The 27,399-nt window shown below is 46.1% G+C and overlaps 1 protein-coding gene across 2 annotated transcripts in view; it reads right to left on the reverse strand.

The window, feature by feature from the left end:
* GTSF1 (gametocyte specific factor 1) overlaps nucleotides 1–27,399 on the reverse strand; it is a 795,979-nt gene that overhangs the window by 75,545 nt on the left and 693,035 nt on the right. The window lies entirely within an intron of this gene.

Here is a 27,399-nt window from a genome sequence, read left to right on the forward strand (position 1 = left end):
TGTGATCCGATATGCATCAACAGCTGAGTTCCTCCACCCTGGCATTCAGAGAACCTGACAGGTGTTGAATCACCAGGGCTATGCCCTGCTGATCCAGCCATGTCCAGAGATGCAGAGCCTCTTGACAAGGGCCCTGCTTGGTGTTGTCCGTGAACACCTACACTATCTTCCCTGTTACAACAGGAAGAAATGCTTTCAATGCCATAGGATTGCCCGGAGCACCAGTAAGTTGATATGGAGTCCGGATTTCCCCAGAGACCAGAGAGCTCTGAACTCCACCTCCTCCAGGTAGCCGCCCCATCCCAGAAGTGACGCATCTGTCACTACTGAGAGATCTGGTTGGGGAAGGGAGAGGAGTCTGCATTTGACCCAATCGCAGTTCACTAACCACCACTGCAGGTCTTTTGCAGTTCCCTCTGAGAACTGAACCATGTCTGTAAGATTCCCCTGGTGCAGTACCCACTGGAACTTCAAGTCCCACTGCAGAGCCCTCATATGCCATCTGGGATGCTTCATTAACAGGAGGCAGGAGGCCATGAGTCCCAACAGGCTCAGGGTCTGTCTCAACGAAACCCAGGACAGAGCCCGAAGCATCGGTATCATAACCTGAACATCCTGGACTCGCTGCTCGGGAGGATAAGCCCGAAACAGCACTGTGTCCAGAAAGGCTCTGATGAAAGGGAACCTCTGAGAGGGAGTCAGGTGTGACTTTGGCATGTTTATAGTGAACCCCAACAAATACAGGAGGTCCGCCGTACTCTGAAGGTGGGTGACGAGAGCATGGGGCATAGAAGCCTTCAACATCCAGTTGTCGAGGTAGGGGAAGACTGAAACCCCCAACCTGCGCAGATGAGCTGCTACCACCGCTATCCCCTTGGTGAACACCCTAGGGGCACTGGTGAGACCAAAGGGGAGCACGGTAAACTGAAAGTGCTTGTGGCCCACCTTGAACTGCAAATAACGCCTGTCTAGGGCAGACAAGACCTGAGCAAGAGTGAGCATTTTGAATTTCTCCTTTTTGAGGAAGAGCTTGATGTCCAGCAAATCCAGAATGGGGTGAAGACCCTTGTTCTTTTTGGGAATCGGAAAGTAGCAGGAATAACAACCACTGCCTACTTCTAACGTCTGGACCCTTGCTACAGCTCCCTTGGCCAAGAGAACAATACCTTCCTCGAAGAGCAAAATTAAGTGATCCTCCATTAGCTGTTCTTTTAATGGAGGCATAGAGGGAGGGAAAGACAGGAAGGGGAGGGAATAGCCCTTCTGGATAATCTGTAAGATCCATTTGTCCAATGTTATGGACCGCCAGTGAGGGAGATTAATTTGAATCCCCCCTCCGCTGGATGTGTGTAGTCTTGCAGAATCGCACTAGAAGGACTGTGGCACTGCGGAGGAGAGGGGGCTGGGTGGTTGTCGCCCTCTAGCTAGACCTTCTGGGTCTAAAGGTAACACACAACCTCTTCCTCGCACTAGATCAGAGGTCTTCAAACTTTTTGATGCCGTGACCCCATCTCAAAAGTGTTTTAGGCGTAAGGAACCCCTCCTGACAAAAAAATTATAGAACCTGGTAATCGTCATCGTTGACAATCATAAGCATCCCCAATTCCCACGGCAAATCATTTTTACGATGAGGAAATAATATGAAACAGTGTTTAGCAAACCAAAGGTCAGTGAGTGTGGGGGCGTGGTCAAGGGTCTGGCTAAAAACAAAGGTCCTCATTTATGAGGAGTTGGTGAGGGGCAGCACCGCAAGTCTTCTTGCTACACTGCCCTACCCAAATATAAAAGGGCAGGAATGCACCATATTTATGAAATACAGTGCATTCCTGTCCTTTTCCCCTGCGCTGGCACACAAATTGCTGCCTAGTGCCAACAAAGGCAGGATTGCTTTTGTGCAGGAAGGGGCACCTTCCGGAACAAATACAATCCTGAGAGGTATTTTCCTCTTTCCATGTGTGCAGCAGAATGCAACACACATGGAAAGAGGAAAAGAATTAGGAGAAACGAAAATATTTCTCCTCATTTTGCCTGCGTAAGGTTTTGGCACTGCTCCAGTTTACGTGATTTTGTAAATCTGGTACAGTGTCAAAATCCATGGGTGTTGCATAGGAACACCCACTGCAACACCCATGGAACATCCATGGAATACCTCCTTGAAACAGAGCAAGGCAACACAGCGGCTTGCGCTTCTTTAACTTACTCCATATCTATGAGGCCATGCAAAGTCGCATAGGGTGGCTGTGCGTCGCCTCCTAGGTATGACTGAGAGGCTTGTGCCACCAAGCCTCTCATAAATATGCCCCACAATATTCTGTAACGTTTTATAGGTCTTTTATCGTCCGGTAGCTACATATAAAATATCAGGCAGCTTAAAATATATATATATATTTTTAAAGTGGATACTCATTGGGAAATGCAGTGTAGTGCATTATGAAACCTCTATTAGTTAATGCACTGCAGAGGTCTGTGTGTAACCAGACAGCTAAATAATTAAATCTGGGTTGGTGCAGTGGAGAATACGGACTTGTGTATTTTAGTGCCACGAGGTCACAGCCTGTGACAAAAAGCACTGTGAAAATGTAAGTCATTGTTTTATATTTTCATTACACACAGAATAAGATAGGCCACTACAAAATGAAGAGAAAGGTTTAAGATAAAATGGTGATTCCAAAATGTAAGTGAATACCAGACCATATATAATAAATGTTTTAATAGCTGTCCCTGCAACACCTCCTCAGGGGTAGTAAGCACTATTTAAATACAATTGCAATTAAAAGCACACACTTCACGGCACAGTTGTTTACTCTTTGCACTACCACTCAAAAAGAACAAATCTTTGTCACCACAAAGCTGTGAGTGATTCCATCAATTAAAGCCAGAACTGGCTCCAAAGCATCCTTTACGTTTGTATATTTTAACATTTGCATTTGCAGATCAACTGGTAGCTCACATTTTCATTTCAATCAGGAAGCAGGCCCTTGGCATGATGACTTCTTTAGCTGTCCCTGCAGCTTCCTTTCACAACACAGAGACTCATCAATTAAAGTTCAACGAAAGCATTTTAACGATCAGCTGGGGAAATGCGCGACCCCCTTTCTAGGACTCCACGGCCCCCCCGGGGGTTGCGACCCACAGATTGAAGACCTCTGCACTAGATACTGAGATGATGGAGGATGGTGGCTGATTTGAGGGTGGTGTGTTACCCCCCCCCCATTCCGAAGCCTCGGAAGGGGTGAAAGGCAGACTGCTGACGAGCTGGCGCCAAGAGGCCCAAGGACCTGTCCGTAGCCAGGGAGTCCTTGAACTGCTCAAGCTCAGAGGTTGCCTTTTCTCCAAAAAGGCATGAACCACTGAAGGGCATGTCCATAAGGTTTGTCTAGACATCCCCCGAAAAGCCAGAAGTACGAAGCCAGGCATGGCATTGAAGGGCCACTGTCGATGAAACTGCCCTACCCAACGGGTCAGTCATGTCCAAACCACACTGAATCGTAAACTTGGATGCATCTCTCCCATCTTTGACGGATTCAGTGAGACGCCCTCCGGGACCTGGGGCAGCACTTGTGCCAATATATCCCATAAAGTATGGGAAAATCGGCCCAACAGGCATAAGGTGTTTATGAACCTCAATGCGAGGGTGGAGGAAGAAAACATCTTCTTACCAAGCTGATCCCGCCTCTTGGATTCCCTATCGGTGGAGCGGAAGGGAAGGCACCATGGGATGTGAAGGCCTGGACCACCAAGCTCTCTGGGGAGGGGTGAGGAAACTAGGCTCAGTAGGAACTGGTCGATGGCGGCAGTCGATTGTCCTATTTACAGGTGCCCCTGTGCTGGGTTTGGACCACGTCCCCAGCAGGACATAAGTGAGGGCTTCGTTGAAGGGTAACATTGGTTCCGATGTGGAAACCCCCGGCTGAAGCACCTCTGTCAGGATGTTAGTCCTCACCGACATCATAGGCAACTCTAGGTCAAATACCTTGGCTGCTCTACGCACCACCATGGCATATGAAGCTCCCTCCTCCATAGCCACAGAAGGAGGTGAGAGCATGCCAGTATCCGGAGAAGTATCCAGTCAACTGGCTTACCCTAGATCCTCACCCAGTCCCGCTTCAATCCATATTCCAAAGGGTCCTCAGACCCCTCACATTCCTCACCTGTGCCTGGCTGTTCAAAATAAGCCTCAGGCACTGATCTGGGCCTTCTCGGCGCCATCGGAATCGGCATTGTACGACGTTGTTCCAGCTCCAGATCATCCGGAATGAGGATGGGGCTCGCACCACCACTGTGCTCTGGCAGTGGGGGGAGGGGGGGAGCGTCGATGTCGGGACCGACACCGAAGGAGGTCGACTGTGTGGAACCGGATCAGATGTTAGATCCTGGGATCCCCAATGGCGTTGGGCCGACACCGCAGAATCCAATGGGGCCCCTGTAGGGCCCAAAGGCTCACCAGCAGGGGCAGCCCGCTCAAATACGAGGCGCATGGCTTTGTAAAATTCTTTAAATTGAGTGGGGGTCGTTCCAGCTCTTGGATGGGGGGAGAAGACGCAAAGTCGGCCCTGGGAATCGGTTTCGCAGAACCGTGCATGGAATGTCGACGTTCCAGAATCGCCTCGTCGGCCAACGGGTGTACCAAAGTCAAAGCCCTCTTGGACTTCTTCGTGTGCCTCTTCCTCGAGTGCATTAGATCCTTGAGTGCGAAGAATACAACTTGGGGCTCCTACAGCAGTCCTGCGACCTCCTCCTCAAGCGGAACTGTGACCTCTTAGGAGTCGTGCCAACCAGAAGTCGACTGTCGGGCCGCCATGAGCTTCAGAGACCGCTCTCTCAAAGCTTTCAGGGCCCTGGCTCGGCAGTTGGAACACGACTTCAAGTCGTGGTCTCTGTCGAGGCACCAGAGACATACCTGGTGGGGGTCCATCACGGATATGGCACGATGGCGTGCACCACATGGCTTGAACCCAATCTTCCTCAAGGACATCTCGCACAGATGAAAAAAAAAACTTCAACAAAAAAGGAGAAGAACGGCCTGCCAAAAAAGGCAAAGGGTAGTTCGATCCCGGACTTGCGCTTAACCGGGGAGGAAGAAAAAGAACGGACGTATGTGCGCCAGGGTAGTGCCTTTATAGAGGACCGTGAGGTCACAGACGGCTCGAACGGCGCTGATGACACTCAGCGGAGCTGAACCACGTATGCGGATCCGAACGATGCCACCCGACGGCGTGTGCAGGGTATTGCTCAGCAAAACATTCCAGATTCAAAGCTGATGTCAGGGAATTCAAAGGTAAGGAATCTGCAGCTAGAAGTCTCTATCAGATACGTAAAGTTCATCTATGCAAACACCCCGTTCTTATGTGTGCATAAATTATGCCCCAAATAGACTTGAACATGTCTGCTTTGTTCTTTATAAGTCAATGTCTTTTGTATTAGTATGCTTACTACTGTCAACCTGCCAGGTATGTAATATATAAAAATGAAACAGACCCCTGCTCTGATGGTTCATGTTTAAAGAATGTGCTCTAACCAACCCATGTTTATCAATTATAACCTCAAATTATACATGGGTTTCCTACTGTTGGTAATATAATCGTGACTGGTTGTCGCATAGTAACATTTATCTTGTGCCGTAACCTATTTCTTCTGTGGGATCCCTCTTGAAACTCAAAGAGTATGTCAGGCTGGCCTTCACCACCGCCGTGTCTCGATATATCACAGCTAACAATGCCACCAAATATGCCTTATAATGTTGCCAGATTCCATCTGCTCAGCATCCTTAGCGAGCCAAATGTTGTATAGCAATAATGCGGCTGGAATAAGCAGCACATCTTTGTCTCCTCATATGATCAATCTTATTAGACTAATGTAAATGCACTACAATACTGTATGATCCCTCTTGTTGGAGGTTCACAACATACCAAATATACCTTCATCGGTCACCTGATAATGCTCACTGTATTTTCAGTCCACCATTGTTGCAACCACTTTTGCTACGGCTTAAGCCTCAGACATTTCCTGTTCTAAGAAGGTAAGTAAAATTGCTAAAAAACATGACATAATCAATACCATGGCTAAGTATATCCCTTGACAAAACAAGATTCACGCATATGTGCCTAGCCCCCTTTAACCTTATGCCAGGGTGGGTGTATCAAGCATGTTCCTCTTCAACGTCTGCTTCCTCTCAAGCCCTCCTCTACTTGTCTTTGGTAAAGTATATGCCTTTTACTCACTATCAAAACATATTTTGGCTGTAATGTCTGAATTTCAAAATAGTTAAATATTTTTGATGTTTTTATGACAACCATTTGAAGCCTTCTCGAACTCTAAAAGTTTGATATGCTTCATGGTCCGATTGCCCTGCTTGAGAGTCTGTTTTTAGGTTTATTGCTGTGTCTTTCAATTGTTTCTACCTGGAAGATTACCTTTCCTTGAATGACAAGATTTTTTGAGGATTTCAATGATTTCTGAAGTTCGGAGATGCTCTTTGGTGCATCTTGTTTGTAATTTTATATGTAGACATTTTTATGTTTGCATTATACTAGTAATACTCTACACTAGTAACACCATTTGGACTCCAAAATAGGTGGGGGGCTTGGCACAATTTTGACCTTTTTCTCTTGTTCCTTGAGCACCCTTCATCTGAACATTCATTATTCTAACAGAAACCAGTGCATGGAACACCTGTACAGAGAACTGGAAATACTCTTGAAGTGGTGAGTGTGCCATGACCTCATGTAAAAAGCATTTCTCCGCTCTAGTTTTTAAAGGTTGCAGAGTTTGCCTCTGTGGATGCAGGATTCAGAGGTACACAACAAGCTACAGTCATCACATTTGTTTACCTATGGTACAATGCTGCCAATAAGGCCAGAATCTAAATGAGTCCTGTTCATCAATGAAACGGGACAGCTAGAAAAAAAACATAAACAATCTATACTACCTTGGACCTCCAATGGTGAAAAACCTTTGAAAAAGTCCCAATAAACCTTGTCAGACTTCCAAGTTTCAAAGATGATATCCTATTTATAAAAAAGAAACCCAAGGACTGTTCAACTTTGCTGGGTCTGAAAAACATTCTGGACATTATCTTTGTGGCAACTGCATAATATAATGTATAACTCTACCTTCAACACTAAACAATTCAAACAGCAATCACATATACCCTCAGGTACTATACGTGCTGCAACACAAATAATCCTGTCTACGCCATTTGGTGTCCTTGTATTTACATCTATGTAGGACAAATGAGACAAACAAGAACATGACTGATCCACCTCCTCAGCAGAATAAAATACAGAGTCGTGTCTGCCCCGTGGAAGCACACTTTGTTGAAAGAAATCACACAGATAATGAAATTTGTTGGCATCTAATTGAAGGAATCCCTAAGTACCCAAGGTGAGGTGATCTTCAAGTTCCACAAACAAAGCAGAATGCCAGAGGATCCTACAATGTAATACGATTATAAACAGACTGAACTCCTTGGGGGGAAGCAATTGGGTAATACAAATCTAAGTGCATTTGATATTCTTTCATGTAACCTTTATTAATGAACCAGTTTGCACATGTTCTGATTCAAGAGTCCCACTGTATCACCAACACTCTGGGAATTTAGGGCCAGATGTAGCAAGCAGTTTTGCCCATTCTGTGTCTATGGGAAAATGTGTTCGTACATATGGCCCTTAGTGCTTAAGGGTATTTTGTGACCTGCTTTGTATATTCCATGTTCAGATACAAATGTTTCATTATATTGTAATTATCATCAAGCTATTTTCATTGTCCAGTTCTGGCAAAACTACTTCTGAATATATTGTTCTCCCGGCCCCAGGATCCATTGCGCCTGTTGAGGGCTGCTGGGGGCGGCTAGTGACAACGCGTGGGCGCTCTTAAGCGTGCCGCGGTGACCGCAGCTTTTCTACTCCTGCTATGCTGCTCTACGGAGGGACTCCCGGCCCCAGGATCCATCGCGCCTGTTGAGGGCTGCTGGGGGCGGCTAGTGACAACGTGTGGGCGCTCTTAAGCGCGCCGCGGTGCCCTGCAGCTTTTCTACTCCTGCTATGCTGCTCTACGGGGGGGGGACTCCCGGCCCCAGGATCCATCACGCCTGTTGAGGGCTGCTGGGGGCGGCTAGTGACAACGCATGGGCGCTCTTAAGCGCGCCGTGGTTCCCCGCAGCGCGGGACACGATCCGGGCCCGTCTGTGCCCGTCAGAGACTGACAGGAGGCCGAGCTGGGCAACCCCTCTTGGCTCTGAATTAGGGGCTCCCAACTAATATACTGAAACCTTGTGCAAATATTTTTCCATTGATGTTAGATATATAGTTTCTTGCAAGTCACAGCGTCCTGTTTCTAATGGGGAAGCGCAAGGCTAGGAGTAGCCCGCAAGGGGGCATTGCCCAGACCAAAATCCCCAAACTACATCAAGTATCTCATTCTTCAACTAGTTGTGTGACAGATGAAATCGATATCTTAATTGAGGAAGTGGAGACCTTGTTGTCAAAAAAAGATAAAGACCCACAGAAGCAACTGAAAAATGGCTCTCTTACATCTTTTCTTAAATCTTGTGACAAGGGAACAAACCCTGCTAGTGCCATTGGTGTTGTTACCACGAGGCCTTTGCCTTCTCAGGCAGAGGGAAAGAATACTAGTATTAGGGACCCATGCAGAGGTCAGGCAAGAACAGAGAAAACTCTACTAGGGAATGTGATTATACACGATATTCCCTGCTCTAATCGCTTTTCCCCTCTGGAGTCCCAGGGTCAACCCGAAGAACTGGGCCACCTTAATGCACAATCTATGAGATGTCATTCCAACACATCTTGCTCCCAAGAGGCTCTGAGGGCCCTTGTCTTAGAGTTAAAGGAGGAAGTAAAAGATTTAAAGGCATCATTAGCAGAGGTTTTGTCCCTATTTCATTCCAAAAGTACTCTTAGGGAAACTTCCACCACGAACAACCCAGAATCAGATGTTAATATTGGTTCCTGTAAAGAACCTGTATGTAGGAAAAAGACTCCACCCAGTGTATATAGCATTCCTGACCGGGTTAGTATAGCTCCTCTGACTGGTTCAAACGGCTCTTCTAGCATAAAAATCGATTCTGGAGCCCCATTATCTTTTCGACCACACGCAGTTTATGCAAGGGAACCTCTAACTGTTCAAACCCAATACCAGCCCAGGGGTAGGGGGTATCCAATTCTTATGTGCAGAGTCTCATCTCTAGCGCCAAATGCCCAGGAAAATACGGCGTCTCTCATAAACAAGGTCATACACTGGATTCGGCATACCAGACAATGCGGCTCCGTAATACACTCAGACATATTATCTGCACAGCGTTATCCAGAGTCTGAGGGCCATTTGAATACAATAAAGCTAGTATTATCTTCTCCAGAGCTGGTAAGGGGTCTTTTGTCCTTGGAAATGCGGAATCCCTTGCCAAACGGTTCAAATATTTGTTTTAAAAACTGCTGGCCGGTAGAGGATTCTTCGCTAAGATCAAATTAATCTGTTACAAAGGAAACCCTGGATGTGTTTAACAATCAGGAGTGTGCCCCCCAGAATGTGTTGTCTACTCGATGGAGACATGCACAAGCGTCCGTGGTTGCCAAAATTGATCGACTCCCCTTTGATTGGGTTAATAGGGGGTCCTCTTGTACTACAACTTTGCGGACAGAAGGGATGCTGGATCGAGCGCTTTCCTCCTGTGGGATGGAGGGACCCCCGTTGGTTACTATAGATATATCACCGGTCAACTGTTTTTGGAAAGTACCATCTTGCCTGGCATGTTACCCCCATATTTCACTGTATATATGTTGTTTTAGTCTATGTGTCACTGGGACCCTGAGAGGCAGGGCCCCAGTGCTCATAAGTATGTGCCCTGTATGAGTTCCCTGTGTGACGACTAAATGTCTCACTGAGGCTCTGCTAACCAGAACCTCAGTGGTTATGCTCTCTATGCTTTCCAAATTTGTCACTAACAGGCTCGTGACCAATTTCACCAATTTACATTGGCATACTGGTACACCCATATAATTCCCTAGTATATGGTACTGAGGTACCCAGGGTATTGGGGTTCCAGGAGATCCCTATTGTTGCAGCATTTCTTTTGCCACCCATAGGGAGCTCTGACAATTCTTACACAGGCCTGCCAGTGCAGCCTGAGTGAAATAACGTCCACGTTATTTCACAGCCATTTACCACTGCACTTAAGTAACTTATAAGTCACCTATATGTCTAACCTTCACCTGGTGAAGGTTGGGTGCAAAGTTACTTAGTGTTTGGGCACCCTAGCACTAGCCAAGGTGCCCCCACATCATTCAGGGCAAATTCCCCGGATTTTGAGAGTGCAGGGACACCATTACACGTGTGCACTGTACATAGGTCACTAACTATGTACGGTGTCACAATGGTAACTCCGAACATGGGCATGTAACATGTCTAAGATCATGGAATTGTCACGCCAATGCCATTCTGGCATTGGGGGACAATTCCATGATCCCCCGGGTCTCTAGCACAGAACCCGGGTACTGCCAAACTGCCTTTCCTGGTTTCCACTGCAGCTGCTGCCAACCCCTCAGACACGTTTCTGCCCTCCTAGGGTCCAGGCAGCCCTGGCCCAGGAAGGCAAAACAAAGGACTTCCTCTGAGAGAGGGTGTAACACCCTCTCCCTTTGGAAATAGGTGTGAAGGCTGGGGAGGCGTAGCCTCCCCCAGCCTCAGGAAATGCTTTGATGGGCACAGATGGTGCCCATCTCTGCATAAGCCAGTCCACACCGGTTCAGGGATCCCCCAGCCCTTCTCTGGCGCGAAACTGGACAAAAGAAAGGGGAGTGACCACTCCCCAGACCTGCACCTCCCAGGGGAGGTGCCCAGAGCTCCTCCACTGTGTCCCAGACTTCTGCCATCTTGGAAACAGAGGTGTTTGCGGCACACTGGACTGCTCTGAGTGGCCAGTGCCAGCAGGTGACGTCAGAGGCTCCTTCTGATAGGCTCTTACCTCTCTTAGTAGCCAATCCTCCTTCCTAGGTAGCCAAACCTCCTTTTCTGGCTATTTAGGGTCTCTGCTTTGAGGATCTCACCAGATAACGAATGCAAGAGCTCACCAGAGTTCCTCTGCATCTCCCTCTTCACCTTCTGCCAAAGGATCGACCACTGACTGCTCAGGACGCCTGCAAAACCGCAACAAAGTAGCTAGACGACTACTAGCAACCTTGTATCGCTTCATCCTTCCAGCTTTCTCGACTGTTTCCAGGTGGTGCATGCTCTGGGGGTAGCCTGTCTCCTTCTTGCACCAGGAGCTCTGAAGAAATCTCCTGTGGATCGACTGAATCTTCCCCCTGCAACCGCAGGCAACAAAAGACTGCATCACCGGTCCTCTGGGTCCGCTCTCAGCACGACGAGCATGGTCCCTGGAACTCAGCAACTCTGTCCAAGTAACTCCCACATGCCAGTGACTCTTCAGTCCAAGTTTGGTGGAGGTAAGTCCTTGCCTCCCCACGCTAGACTGCATTGCTGGGTACCGCGTGATTTGCAGCTGCTCCGGCTCCTGTGCACTCTTCCAGGATTTCCTTCGTGCACAGCCAAGCCTGGGTCCCCAACACTCTAACCTGCAGTGCACGACTTTCTGAGTTGTCCTCCGGCGTCGTGGGACTCCCTTTTGTGACTTCTGGTGGACTCTGGTTCACTTTTCTTCCAAGTGCCTGTTCAGGTACTTCTGTGGGTGCTGCCTGCTTCTGTGAGGGCTCCCTGACTTGCTGGGCACCCCCTCTATCTCCTCATCCAAGTGGCGACATCCTGGTCCCTCCTGGGCCACAGCAGCATCCAAAAACCCTAACCGCGACCCTTGCAGCTAGCAAGGCTTGTTTGCAGTCTTTCTGCGTGGGAGCAACTCTGCAAGCTTCTTCACGACGTGGGACATCCATTCTCCAAAGGGGAAGTTCCTAGTCCTCTTCGTTCTTGCAAAACACCAAGCTTCTTCTATCTGGTGGCAGCTTTCTTGCACCCTCAGCTGGCATTTCCTGGGCTCCTGCCCACTCTCGACACTGTTGGGACTCTTGGACTTGGTCCCCATGTCTTACAGGTACTCAGGTCTGGAAATCCACTGTTGTTGCAGTGCTGGTGTTGGTTTTCCTAGCAGAATCCCCCTATCACGACTTCTGTGCTCTCTGTGGGTTGTAGGTGCACTTTACACCTACCTTACAGGGTCTTGGGGTGAGCTATTTTTCTAACTCTCACTGTTTACTTACAGTCCCAGCGACCCTCTACAAGCTCACATAGGTTTTGGGTCCATTCGTGGTTCGCATTCCACTAATAAGGGATAACTGGACCTGGCACAAGGTTTAAGTACCTCTGGGTACCCACTACAAGCCAGGCCAGCCTCCTACAACTGTCCCCCCAGAAATTTTAATGGCAGCCCGCATAGTTGGACTCCTTCGAAGAAGACTTTTCTAACGCAGGAGTCTAAGTCCAGAATTCTTGACATGGAATTTGGCTGGAATTCGTAACAAACTAGTTGACCCAACTTGGGGGGAGTACATTGACCAATTTGATATAGGTTTCTTCCGGGAAACGTGGCCAACCACTAATGTTTTTGGGCAAGGGCTTAATTCTTATTATAAACAACTAGACCATCATTTGTGGGGAGAGCAGCCGGGGGCTGGTGATATGGGTAAGGATTTCAGTTTTGGGAAAGATCAGAGATTCCAGTGGGCTCAGAGGATATATTGGCTTTATCTATCCAACAAAAGGGTGGTTTTTCTTTGCTGTGTGTTAATGTTTACAACAGACCAGGCCCACTGAACCAATTGTCTAAAACCTTCCAGGTGCTGAATGCCTTGGTGTCAGAACATATATCATCACATTTCATCTTTGTTGCTGGGGACTTAAATGTGACGCTAGGACCAAATTACGTATTTTCTGAGGTAACGCAGCAAGAAGATGCATTATGGAATATTCCCTCTTTTTCTTCTCTGAAGAAACAGGTTAAACACAGCGCTAGGGTGCTTAAGATTACAGACTTTGTGATAATGCATGGCCTTTGCCCAGGGAATGGGCGTTTTCCTTCAGATGCCCCTGCTAAACCTACGTTTTTTAGAAAGCTTTATAGTAGTACATTGGATTACGTGGTAATAGACGTGAGGATATGGAACGCTATCCAAGACATTCGTGTAGGAAATCAGTATAATAGTGACCATGCTCCAATACTAGTCACATATGATGGCCTTAATGTCAAATTAAGAGTTGTGCAACTTAGTAAGGGAATTTCCCTACCCTTAGAAGTCTCCTCTAATAAGCACGCCCTGAAATGGGAGCGTTTCAAAAATTCAAGAAAATTATGGGGGACAATGTACGATTTTGTATCAACCCACCAACTACTGGAAGACCCTTGTCTACATTCCCCTAATAAGGTCATGAGTTTGCATATGGATCTTTTTTCCGCATCCAGGGACCTTTTTCTTAGAACTGTTAAAGAACCCAAACGTCCATTAGTGGGCCCCTGTCATAGGTGGTTTGGTAAAGCGTGCCGGGAGGCCAAGAGCGATTTGATTTAGGCAATTAAATCCAATGATAGATCTCTGATAATTAGCACTAGACACAAGTATGCTCGAACAATAAAGATCTGTAAAAACAATTGGGAAGCAGAGTCCTGGCAGGACCTGCTGGCAGCGGTTAAGGAAAAGCAACCAAAATGCTTCTGGTCTCTGGTGGCTACTAACGGGCGAAATCAAAACTCTAGACCGGACTGTCACATTTCATCGGAAAACTGGGAGGCCTACTTTATGAAGTTGTATGAAGTTGAAGCCGCTGATTGCGCGGCTCCTAGAATAGATCTCTCTTCTAAAGATAGCCTTACACCGTTTACATTGAACAAATCTAAAATGGCCATTATGGCCCAAAAACCAGGAAAAGCGCCTGTCCTAGACGGCATACCTGCCAACCTATATTGATCCGATATAGATATATGGGGTCTATATGTCAATAATGTATCAAATGCCGTCTTGGCAAGTGGAATTTATCCTCGTTCCTGGCATGGCGCAATCATTGTACCCATTTATAAAAAGGGGATTAGGGCTGTCCCAGCGAATTATAGGCCAATCAGTCTCTTGGATAATCTCACAAAAATATTTTGCTACCAGGTCTTGACAAGGATCAAGGAATGGTTAGGTGAGTCCCAGGTCCTTAGTGATTTACAAGCAGGATTTAGGCAGAAAATTAGTACAACTGACCAGATATTCAAGTTCCTTACGATTAAATGGAAGTCTGTGGACCTGGATGGAGGGAATCTTTTTGTGGCCTTTGTGGATCTCAAATCTGCATTTGAACTGGTTAAGCGCAATAATTTGTAGGAGGTACTGGATGGAGTTGGATTTCGGAGTCCCTTATTAAATATAAATAAAAGCTTTTACAGTGAGAGCTTTGCAAAAATTAGTTGGGGAGCAAATGAGGAGGTAACAAGTGAAATCCCGATTAAAAGGGGGTGAGACAGGGGTGTGTATTGGCTCCGACATTGTTCCTAATATTTATTAACACATGTATTCCTTCCTTGCTTGCTTGTGATAACGATGCGTCCAAGCTAGGTGGGGCAAAGACCCCGTGTTTACTTTTTGCCGACGACACTATTATTATCTCAAACTGCTTCTGGTCTTACAAACTTACTTGTGATGTTTACGTCCTTCTGCAAAGATTATGGTCTTGAAGTTAATTCGATGAAAACCAAATACATGATCTTTGGTGATAACAAATGCACATTAAGGAAGCCAATTGCAATGTTAGGGGAAGTATTGGAGAGAGTTGTTGATTTTGATTACTTGGGGGTTAGACTAGAGGATATGCATAGGTGGCAGGCCAAGTTACTAAAGGCTCTTATGAGATTGAAACAGAACTTGGGGGGTGTTTTGAGATTTGCTAATAGGTCCCCTAGATGTGCAATCTCTCCTGCAATGGAAATATATAAGATACAAGCAAGAGGGAGTGCCTTGTATGGAGCGGAGTTATGGGGGCATGGTAACTTGGGGACCTAGAGCTTACGGAAAATTCATTTATAAAGGGTCTGCTCAAATTACCTATTAGCTCTCCTACGTTGCCTGTCTGGATGGACCTGAATTTAGACTCTATTGCGCAAATAGCCGCTTTAAGACCAATATTGTATTGGATTAGGATTTGGTCCTCTGACATTTTTAGCCCCTATAGGATATGGTTGAATGCCTTGCTAAGCAAATATGCCACAAGGAAAATCCAATGGTGCAATCATGTTGAAGGCACCTTGACCAAGTTAGGTTTGGCCCACTTTTGGTCAGCCCCTCGTGGTCTTCCCAAAAATGCGGCGCAAATCGTTAAGGAGGCATACTGGCTAAAAGTGAAAATAGGCAACTTGGCTGAGGGGTCTTCGTTTAGCTTGACAGACAAGTTTACTTCAGTTAAATGCCATTATGAATTTGAAAATTATATGGACCTGATCCTATCTCCTCGAGCACGTGCACTTTTTGTCAGGTTTAAGTTGGGATTGTTACTATTACGCACTTTTACTTGTAATGGTCTCAACGGGGTTCTCAACCTAATTCCTGCCCCATGGGTTGCGGCTTACCAGAATGTATTGCGCATGTTTTATTCCACTGTCCAGTTTACGATAAGCAGCGGATTCAATGGATTATACCACTTTGTAGATGCATAGGGTTTAACAATGGGTTTTTAGCCCTCAGGATTTGCTAAACTAATACCCATGGTACAGTGGTATGCTCGTTGGCTAAATTTTTAGATGCAATTTGGCAAGGTTAGGAAGAAGTGTTTGGAGGTACCACATGAATAAGTGTTTGTGTATAGATGCTAATAAAAATGCTTTCTTTCTATTATCTTTATAGAGGAAACTCGATATTGTCAATATAGCTGTACTTTTCATTTTTTAATAATACTGTATTTCTTGTCAATCATTTTATAGGTAGTATGTTTTAACTTGTAGTGTTTCAATTTATGATTTTATCTACGTGGATATGTGTACTGTGGGATGTGCTTTTATGTTTTTTTTTACTACTGAAATAAAGCTAATGAATGACTGAATGAATGAATATATTGTTGTCTACGATTCGTAACTTGTGCTTTGAACATTAATTGTTGTATCCTTGCCAAAAAGCTCCCATCTATTTGGGTGACTGACAAAAGCAATCACTCCACCCCACATGCAATCTGCTCCTTCTTAAACTATGCATTATTCAATTATCCATAGTATTCATTGTCAATCTTCAAACCAACCACAATTTTCTTTTATGGTTTTTATTCTTTTCATCTTTTTTGATCCATTCACAACCAAGTCTCTCTGTTCATTTGATTCAGTTTTTTCTTATGTCTATTGCCTCGCCCTGACAGGTGGCCATTTTGACACCAGGAATGCTCCTTGCGGGCATCTTATCACTTACTTAGCTTGGATCCAGCGGCACAGTGAGCATGGGTCCTGCATCTGGGCATACCGTTCCCACTTAGGGCAACAAAGGCAAAAAGCAAAGGAATGTTTGATTAGTTCAGCATTCGTCCATCATCTGTTCTCTTTGCCTCTGTTGCTCTAAGAGGGACGAGTATACCCAGGACGTGAGTCCTGTGCTCACTGTGCTACTGAATTCAAGCTAGCCTGGATTATGAGGGGTGATAGCCCAAAACCAGTCCTAGGATGCTTGTTTCCGGTCCAGGAATGATCTGGCCTGGCAGTTCAGGATAGAGGGTTCACATGGGGATTAGAGTCAAGACTGATTTGCATATGGCTGGGTCCAAACTGGGGTGGTGTGGTAAGCAAAAATACAATGGATTAAACCCTGATCTGTGACTGTGTATGAGTGTTTGATTTGTACAGCATTACGTCTATCATTTGTTCTTTTTGCCTCTGATCCCTCAGATTTCTTCAATTAAATGCATTTATTTAGCTTTTTCAAAGCAGTTTATCATGCTATTAGTGGGTAGAAAGTGTTTTTATACTTGTTAAGCAGGTGATGGTGCACATGGTTTGCATGGATAGTTTTTCATAAAATGTTAAACCTTTTAACTTGTTTCCTCTTTTTCATGTTTCACAGACTTTATTCTTTACTTCTAATCCAGTAGGTGATCACTTTTCAGACATTAAAAAGTCCAACTCATGTAGCGATCTATTCACAATACTGTGGTACTATTTTTTCTCTTCCACATGCTTTTGTTCTTGCTTCACATGAACATTCTATCTCCTCTTGATAACCCTTTAATCACAATGGATCAAAGAACTGTTGACGACAAGGGCAATGGGAATTAAATATATTTATGATCTGTTTGTGTCCCCAGTCATTAGAACCCAACATTTGTACAAACCTCTGAATTTTTCATTAGTCCATTGCACTGTTCCTCTATCACTCACTGTGGGATCAAGTGAGCACTTTCTTTTTCAGAAGCTATAAAAATATAGTATTTGATTAAGTCTAGAAGTAGTTCAGTTCTTTGTAACTGTTCATGATTTGTTCCTTTGTTGATGATTATTCTGTAGTGTTGCTTGGTTTGATAGTTCCACAAGGATCCATTGTTATATAAGGGCTTAAATGACCCTGGTCCCAGGTGATTTGGGATATTCCCCGTTTCTTGATACAGGTCCTCCATGTTTAAGTCACTTAGTGCTCTCTCTCAGAGCAGTTAAAATGTGCACTAAAACACCATCTTACACATTTCCACACATAGTTTGTGACTTCACTGAGATCTATGCCAGAACTTCCCAGTTTTCTTTTTGGGATGAAAAGCATCTGAAAAACACCCAATATTCTAATCTATATCTAACACCTCTTCTACAGACTATCCTTGCAACCTTTGTACATCCTACTCCACAAGCTCTTCTGCGTTCTTTTATCATGGGGTTTGCAAAGGTCTCGAATGGTTATTCCATGAATTAAAAGCAAATTAGATTTGTATTTATTTATATGTTTCAATCAGCAGCTCCCATTGGTAGGAGGCATTTTTCCTACTTCATGGTGTGTGAGTAAGGGATTTATAACAACTGCACCCCTAGTTTGCTGAAGCAATCACAGCTGAAAGTGGATCCCCTGCTTTTGAAAATGATACTCTCTAAAAATAAAAATGCTGACTAAAGACATGCATAAGCCTCTCACCAGTTAGAGGTAATGATCTATACTTTTGTGCTGTACAAAAAGGCTTGGGTTACACAAACAAACCCAACAACTAGCTGTCCATCTGGAGTCTGAGCATTTCTAAAAATGTGGAATATTTTGTCTCTAAATACTCTTTACCATTTAGTGGAATTTCCAGTATTTCTGGCAGCACATGACACAGTGGGCAATATCAGCCATAAAGAGCATCTCATTACCATAGTGGCCATATCTTTAACAATCCAATTCACTGAGACAAGACCAAATGAAACAATGTGAATTGAGGAATCCAAGGATCGTAATTGAAAGCCTCAACTTGCGCTTCAATTTGCAATTTGAACAATTTCCACAAGAATTAAAAAAATAAAATACAAAAAATACAGACCAAATTGTTATCTTTATCAATAGACCCATAGGTAAGTAAACCAGAGTGGAATACCTTATTTGACTCCCAGGGGGTATTGTGGAACGGGCACTACAACTTCCGCTAGCACTGGCAGTTCAACTCAAACGAATCCACAAGCAGGTGACTGGCCACCTGAACAGTGTCTTCCACAACACTTGTATATTTTGTCAAAACAGTCATGAATAGAGCCAAAGTTTAAGTTGATGTATCCCAAACATCTCAAATGAAACCCCGGAAAGCTATTCCAGATGGTAGAAAATTAATCCATTCTTGATTTCTACATGCACAGAGTACATAACCCTATCATAAATGTCAACTCAAAGTGAAGTGGGAGGCTTCAGGCCCAAAGTAGAGGACGACATTGTGAAAATGGCAGGATAAGGAGAATAATGCTGAAATAGATATGAGGGTACAACCTCATTGTCCCTCGTCTTTAAACATATTTAACCCAATCAAAATCCTAATATAAGCTCAGCTACCTCATCTTCAGGCAACCCAATCTCAGAATAACAAACATCCCAATTTGCTATACCATAGTGTTCCTCAGAATGGGATCAACTCGCAGTACAGTGCTTAACTTCTGATCCTTCATTGTGGACAATGTTAGGCATGTTCCTTGCCTATGTTTTAGTCCACGTATGATGCTCTGCCTTACTCCTGCACTAAAGCCTTTACCACAGCACATTTCAATGAAGCTGGAGTCGCAGGTGAGATCACTAGAAGCACACCCATTGTAAAGCTATGTTCTATCTATTAAAGAGCTCTCCATCAGCACCCCAGATCTGACATATCCAGCAGGCACTTTGGGGGCAAAAAAGGGAACAGAATCATAATGGTAGGAATATATTGTTTGTATGGGGAACTTATTACCGAGTCCCAGGGAAGCCTGGGGTTATAGGGCAAAACTGTTTTAATCAAGCCATCGACCAACACTGTCCTAGGAATGAACCTCAATATTTGACCTAAACTTGAGCAAGTACATCCCTTCTGCTTATGAACCTTACAATAAGAAGTCGAGCATTTCAAGGCTTGTTCACAGAGCTGATAAGGGGTTGGAGATGTAGAACCCAATAAACCAACACAAGTCAATAACGGAATTCCCAAACAGCAGATCATTCCTTGAAAGAAAAGAGTACCTATTTAAAAAACAAATAAAGTGAGCAATAAGATTACCCTTCAGTGATTAGTGCAGGATATAGCCTAGGATCCCAAAGCACAATTACATACAATACTTTTGTGCCACAGTCACCCCTCAGTCTCATGTTACCTTGGTTGCATGGGACGTATAAGTCCTGAGAGGATGACAGGCTATGTGGTGGTCCATTCCAGCCATTCCACCCTTTGTAGTGATAAGGGCCCCACTCAGCCCTGTTTAGGCCCCCGTGTGAGCACAGTACTTTTTTGCTGGCAAGTTGTTTGTGGAACTGGATGGTCACCTCAGCTAATAGCGAAGCTTGTGGGTGTGCATTGCATGAAGCCCGGCATTCAGTAGCAGGGACCCTACCCTGGCTCAACTCAGTGGTCTGCGACTTGCATTCATTTTGCCAGCGCAGGTTGTAGATGAGTGGGGGCAGTACCGGTCCAAGTGGATGTGGCATGATGGTGCTCAGTACCTGGTGAATTCTGAAAGATGGGAGTCTTCCTTGGATCATGGAATTAAACTCACCACCCAAACAGCTAAATGTCTACCCCTTACAATTACTCTGCTCCTGGGGTCAACCTCTGGTATTCCAGTTCCATTCCCGGGACTTTGTGGGTCTCTTAATTGGACCATAGACTGCCATCCCATTTCTATTGCCTTGTGTCTTCGCAACACAAAGAATTTGCAAGGGAACTTGAGAAGACTTGAGTTCCAAGGTATACTTCCCATCAGTGGGGGTGCATGGTCTGGTCATGCTGTAGTAGCAACTTGAGTGCACATGGGCCTCACTACTGTATAGCAGCCCAGGGCGGATTCATCCCATGCACAGCAGACGTCTTTCAGCTCATCCTCGCTTTGACTCCTACACAACCTCATTTCTTCAGTGCAACCTCATGCAAGGACATCTTCAATGTCCCTGAGCAGTTGCTCAACCCCTTCTCGAAGAGTCCAAGCAACCTTTCCTGGCTATCAAAAACAAAGATCCCAGGTTTTCGGTATGGATTCTGGCACAGCGAATTGGAGATGCATAACCCAACACTGAAGCGCAGAGAATTGTTTGTTGCCACTGGCGTGACAACCTTAGAATCTGGTAGAGAAATCTTGGGACACTGTTTGGAAGTTTGGGTCTCATCTTTATAAAAACATTTAAGGCTGTATTTATGGATTGGAATATTCAGGTCATAGGCAGGTTTGAAGCATACCATGCAGACTGGTCCTGCCACTGTCTTTATCCTTAGGTGTCAGCGGGAGGGCTGTGTGGAGCTGGGACTCTCCTTTCAGGAGAAACCCACAACAAAAGCACACAGGCAATTGAGGCTTCCCCTACTTGGTAACCTGTTGGGGGTAAGGTGGAGCTCTGAAATCCACATTTACCGTCTGCACTCTCCCACCATCTATCCAACCATCCATCTTGGGTACCACTGAAATGTAGCTACCCAAACTCAATCCCAGTGGGGCAGTAGCCATGTGTGTCTTACAGGCTGTACACACACACAGAGTACACAGACAAGTATTGTACACACAGGTAACATCAATGCTGCAGATTGATGCATGGAGGACCCAGTATCATGGGACTAGCAGACCAACATAAAAACGTGTGAGCGGCCAGTATACCTCTTTTCTTAGAAGAAAACAGATAAAAATGTCAGTCTCACTACTGTCCCTGCTAGTCCTCTGCACCTCAGTGAACCAACACTAGTTCATCAAAAGGAGGGTGCACATAATGTACTCCTCTGACTACAAAGCTCAGCTCTGGGTCTCCATTACTGCTACAAACGTTACCTCCAGGGCACTTGCATAATCAGTGTGTGCAGAGGTAGAGATCAATAAGCTAAAACTTGCTTCAGTGATTTCAAAGCAGGGGCCTATGCTGTCCAGAGCCATGCAGCAGACCTTTATTCATCCCAACCTCTTGAACGTATAATTGCATCAGAGAAGGCACCCCAATACCAAAGACTAGCACAACTGCTGTCAGTTCGAAGCATGTTATCAAAGTCTCTTACTTACTCCAGACTTGGCTCAGATTTATCAACATATCCGGAAAAAGTATACTGTTAGACTTATTTTTTTCCTCATGTTTATTGAAGATTGATATTTTCTTCACAACCGCATCCTGTTTCCACATATTACTTCGCAACTTCTACCATCAAAACTATCTTATTGGAGTCCTCGTCCCTTTAGTTTAGGAAATTAGCGTGTTCCTATGAATTCCTCAGCTTTCAGTTGGCACCTTACTCAAGGTATCAATTGACTTATTAATGTTCCAGACCATAAAAGTTATCTCTTGAGGCAACGCAAAAAGATGATTGACGGAGTGCAGACACTTTTCAAACACTCACCCCAAGTCACAGATCTGAGTTAAAACCATTGTTTTTATTGCTCACCATGTCTCCCCAGTTTGTACCCAGACATATGCAAATTTGTCTTGACTCTGCTCCCCATGGAAACAGACCAGCCCGAACTGCCAGGCCAGGTCCTCCATGGACCACAAGAGCAAGTTACTTATCTTTGGTAACAAATTATCTGGGAGAGACATATTCTAGTTGCAGATTCCTTACCTTAGAATTTCCCCCAGTTGTCAGACTGCATCCGGAGATTTTTCTTTAAGCAGTACCCTTGCATGCTGTCAGGTGGAGTTGGTTGACTCCACGTGCGTTGCCGGTGTCATGGTCATCGTGATGATGTCACAGTCTTATATAGGTGCCACCCTGGTGCTCTGACATCAGTTTCTTTTCACAACTTCCCACATCAGTAGCACAAAGGCATGAAGATCACTTAGACTGGTGCGCCAGAACTAGGGCCCTGAAAGAGAGCCCCTTTCCCTAAAAAAAAAAAATTCGTTCGCAGAGCAGGGAGGGTTGGTAAGGAATCTGCAACTAGAATATTTCTCTACCAGATAATCTGTTACTGAAGGTAAGTAACTTGTGCATCTGACAGAGACTTCTAGTTGAAGATTCCTTACCTTAGAATAGGTACCCAAGCAATACCATCCTTGAGCTGTGAACCAAGATAAGACTAGAAAGTCCTGCAGGACCGAACGGACAAAGTTTCCATCTCTGAAGGCCTGACTGTCCAGGCAGTAAAGCTTTGTGAACTTGTGCAGAGACGTCCACGTCGCTGCCTGGTGGATGTCCAGGACCGGAACTCCACGTGTCAACGCTGTGGTTGCAGCAGTTGCTCTGGTGGACTGAGCACACAAACCCTCAAGGCGTTGTTTCTTTGCCAAAGAGTAGCACATCTTGATGCAGAGGACAGCCCATCGAGAGATAGTCTGCTTCTGCACCACTTTTCCTTTCTTCGCACCAACATAACCTACAAAGAGTTGATCATCCGCCCGTAAATCTTTTGTACGATTGAGGTAGAACTCCTCTTTTTGGATCCAGATGGTGGAGTCTCTTCTCTTCATGAGAAGGATGTGGGTTTGGAGGGGGGGCATAAAAAGTAGGCAAAGTGATGGAGTGGCCTACATGAAAGGGCATGACCATTTTGGGAGGAAAGAGGCATTAGTACAAAGCACCACTTTGTCAGGATGGACAGGCAGGAATGGTGGCTTCAAAGAAAGAGCTTATAGCTCACTTACTCGGTGGGCATAGGAGATAGCAATAAGGAATGCACTTTTCAACGTAAGGAGCTGCAAACGATAATTAAAGGTATGCAAGTACCAGGTTCAAATTGCACTGGGGCATAATAAACGGCATAGATGCAAACATGTGGGTGAGTCCCTTGAGAAACCTCCAAACAATGGAAGCTTTGAACAAGGAAGGTTGATCTGGCAGTCTGAGTAATGCAGAGATGACAGACAGGTAATCTTTAAGGGTGCCCAAAGCAGAGCCATGCTGAGCAAGAGAGAGGATGTACCTTAGATAGAGGTGCAGAAAGGGGAAACAACAAACTTGTCTGTACACCATGCCACAAATGTATTCCGACAACAGGCGTATACCATTTTGGTGGAGGGATGCCTGGCTGCTAAGATAACATTGCAGACTTCGGGTGGAAGATTAAAAGCATGTCAATGGCCGCCGCTCAATCTCCATGCAAGAAGGCGGAGACTGGAAAGGTTTGGTTAGAGAACCACCCCCTTCGGCTGCGACAGAAGATCCGCCCGAAGGTGCAGTCTGATCGAGGGATCAATGGCCATGCTCAGAAGCTTGAGATACCATACTATTAGTGTCCATTCCGGAGTCACAAGGATTACTTGGGCCTAGTCATTCTTGATTATCTTCAGAACTCAAGGCAGAAGTGGTACTTGTGGGAAGGCATAAAGGAAGCCTGAGGTTCACTCGAGACAAAAAGCGTTGCAGAGCGTGTGCCACCTTGGAAATTCCAACACAAAACAGCTGACATTGCGCGACCTCTGCGGAGGCAAACCAATCTAACCAAGGCTCTTCCCACTGCTGAAAGACACCTTGCCCCACCTTAGGATGGAAACGCCATTCGTGATCAACCATGCATCGATGACTGTGTTTGCCTGATGTGGCATTCAGAGAGCCTGCCAGATGTTGAACCACCAAAAGACGTGCCGTGACGTTCCAGCCATGTCCAGAGGTGCAGAGCCTCTTGACAAAGGGTCCACAACCCCACTCTGCCTTGCTTGTTGCAGTATCACATGGCGGTGGTGTTGTCGGTGAACACCTGCACCACTTTCCCTTGGAGAGAGGAAAGGAATGCTTTCAATGCAAGCCTGATCACCCTGAATTCCAGAAGACAGATGTGGAGCCCAAACTCTGCCGGAGACCAGAGGCCTCTGATCTCTGCCTTTCCCTCCCCCATGTGGCCACCCCATCCCAGGAGTGATACATCTGTCACTACTGCAAGTAATGTCTGTTTACAGGCAGAATGGGAAAGTATGTGCCCTGCAAACCCAACGCTACCATCCAGTCTCCAGAGCAGATAGGACCTGGGCCAGATTGAGCATTTTGAACTTCTCCTTTCTTGAGGAAGAGATTGAGGAACCAACGATCTAGGATAGGGTGAAGGCCCTTGTTCTTTTTGGGCACCAGAAATTAGCGGGATAACAACCACGACCTACTTCTGGCACAGGGACCCTATCTATGGCTCCCTTGGCCAAGAGAGCCGTAACTTCCTCACTAAGAAGTGCCAAGTGATCCTCCGTCATCCGGTCGTAAGATGGTGGCATGGCAGTAGGGGTAGTCTGGAAGGGGAGGGACAACCCCTTCTGACTATTTTCAAAACCCACCTGTCCATCGTGATGGATTCCCAATGGGGTAGGTGATGGTGAATCCTGCCACCAACTGGTCCGTGATGGAGCAACGGACTAGAAAGGTTTGGAGGCTGCAGCAGGGACAGTAGTGGAATGGGCTGACTGCTGGCTCTCTGATCCACGGGCACGTTGGACCCACATCCACGCAGAGTCTGGGCAGCATGCATGGAACAGTGGCTAGAAGGAAATGGACACAGTTGGGCAAACCTTCCGTAATAGCCATGTAAGGGGCGAAATGTGTACTGAGGGGGCAAGGAGCAGCTGTCAAGGTACTGAGCAATAGCTCGGGACTCCTTAGAACGCTCGAGCGCAGAGAACGCTTTGTCTCTGAAGAGACAGGTGCCTTCAAAGGGCATGTCCATAAGCGATTGCTGGACATCCCCCAAAAAGCCAGACATTCTCAACCAAGAGTGGGGCCTCAAGGCCACTGTCGACACAACCTATCCGCCTAGTGAGTTGGTCGTGTCCAGCCCACAACGTATTGTGAACTTGGTTGCATCTCTGCCGTCAGCAACAGCTTGGGAGACAATGGCCCAGGGAACAGCAGCCCAAAAGGCATGCAGTGTTCACAGACCGCAATGCCAGACTGGAGAAGAGAACAATTTCTTCCCAATTTGATCCAGTGTTTTTGATTCACTATCCGGGGGTGGGAATGGGAATGCGCCCGATGAAGAAGAAGGCTGGATGATAAGACTTTCAGACATGGCGCTGCGAAAGGAATCTACGGTCAATCAGCGCGGGCTGATGTCCTGTTTACAGGAGCCCATGTGCTGGGTCTAGACCAGGTACCCATCAGTGAGGGCTTTGTTAAATGGTAAAAAGGTTCTGAGGTGGAGGCCACAGGCTGAAGCACCTCAGTCAGGAGGTTAGTCCCGACTGCCATAGAAGGTAGCTCAGGGCCGAGGACCTCAGTCGCCCTTCTCACCACCATGGAACATGACGCTCCCTCCTCCATAGCCACGGTAGGGGGAAAAAGCATGCAAGAGTCAGGAGAGGGATTTAGACCGTTAGCTGCATCCAATTCCTGTGCCCAGTCCCCCGGGTCTTCCAGCTGGAATTCTGACGGGTCCAGCAACCTCTTCACACTTTCCCCGTACCCATAAGAACAAGGGTCAGGATCCAACCTGGGAATGAAGGCCGCTAACTGACTAGGGGCCCCCAGGAGCCAGGGCTGAAGCTGCTGGTGCAGAACCCGAGGGGAGCCTCTCCAACCCTACTGGGCCCAAAGGCATCACAGGAGGGTCAGTTCTGACCACAAATGAGGTACATGGCCTCATAAAACTCCGTGAGTTGGGCAGGGGTGGCTCCAGCTACTGGAAACTTGGGGAGGCACGGCGCAGACCCAGAAGCAGGCTCTGAGGACTGAGGTCTAGGGCATTGCATCGTCCAAGCGACATGATTAAGCGGAAGAAAGTTTTCACTTCTTTGATTACTTCTTCTTGTGACCCGAATGTCCAGAGGATTTTAAGTGGGATGAAGAAGAATGGGGATCGCTCTTCAAGACGTCTCATGACTTTCCTCTAGAGCAAGACCAGGAGCCATGCGGATCCTTGCGCCGGGCCACCAGGAGCTTTAGGGACCGCACCCTCAAAGCGTTCGGGTTCATAGCCCGGAACTCAGGACTTCGGGTCGTGGTCGCGCTCCAGACACCACAAGCACACAAGGTGTGGATCAGCCTCTGACATCATGCGGTGACAGGAGTCACATAGCTAAAACACGGTCTTCCGTGACATCCTCAACGCACCAAAAAAGTGCGTAACAATTCAACAAAATAGTCAGTCAAAAAACGACTGAGGGTAGCTCTCTCTGGACCTGCATATAGGCTGGTGTGAAAAGACAAGAACGGACGTCAGCGCACCGGGGTTGCGCCTATATACGACTGCAACTTCATCACAGCGACCACAACGCCAATGACGTACTGCACAGAGAAAATTCTCCAGATCCAGTCTGATGCTTAGGGGAAATTGTAAGGTAAGATATCTGCATTTAGAAGTCCCCTTCAGATACAAGCATCCTGGGACCAGTTTCGAGGTATCACCGGTCATCAGTCAGGCTAGCTTGAATCCAGTGGCACAGCAAGCAAAGAATCCATGTCTGGGCATACCCTGGCCACTTGGGGAGGACAACATCTCTAGCTACCCAAGACTTAAAACAAAGTATTTGTTTGTACTACTACCAGTAGCAGTGATTGTGGGAGGAGGGTGCATAAAGTTTCAAAGGAGTAGGGAAGACACAAAGTAAACAATGCAGAGTTTCCTATTATGTCTCCTTCAGTCACTGAAGAGCACCCTTAAAGCCCTTCCCCTAGAGAAGTGGGTATGGGGAACAAGGGAGACCCATGATGCTATGGGTTACCTTACGCTGGTCTTTTTATGGCTGAGGGTTCTGAAAAGGGGAAGGTGATAGAGCTGGTGTTTAACCCGAAGAACTTCTAACTCCCCTCCTCCCCTTTCACCAAGGACATACCTTTGAGGGTATAAAACATAGGAATTGGTGTAATTACATACTATACTTACATTTGTATTAAAATGTTTTATTAAGGCTT

Source organism: Pleurodeles waltl, chromosome 4_2 (genome assembly GCF_031143425.1).
Source record: "Pleurodeles waltl isolate 20211129_DDA chromosome 4_2, aPleWal1.hap1.20221129, whole genome shotgun sequence".
NCBI classification, from domain to species: domain Eukaryota; kingdom Metazoa; phylum Chordata; class Amphibia; order Caudata; family Salamandridae; genus Pleurodeles; species Pleurodeles waltl.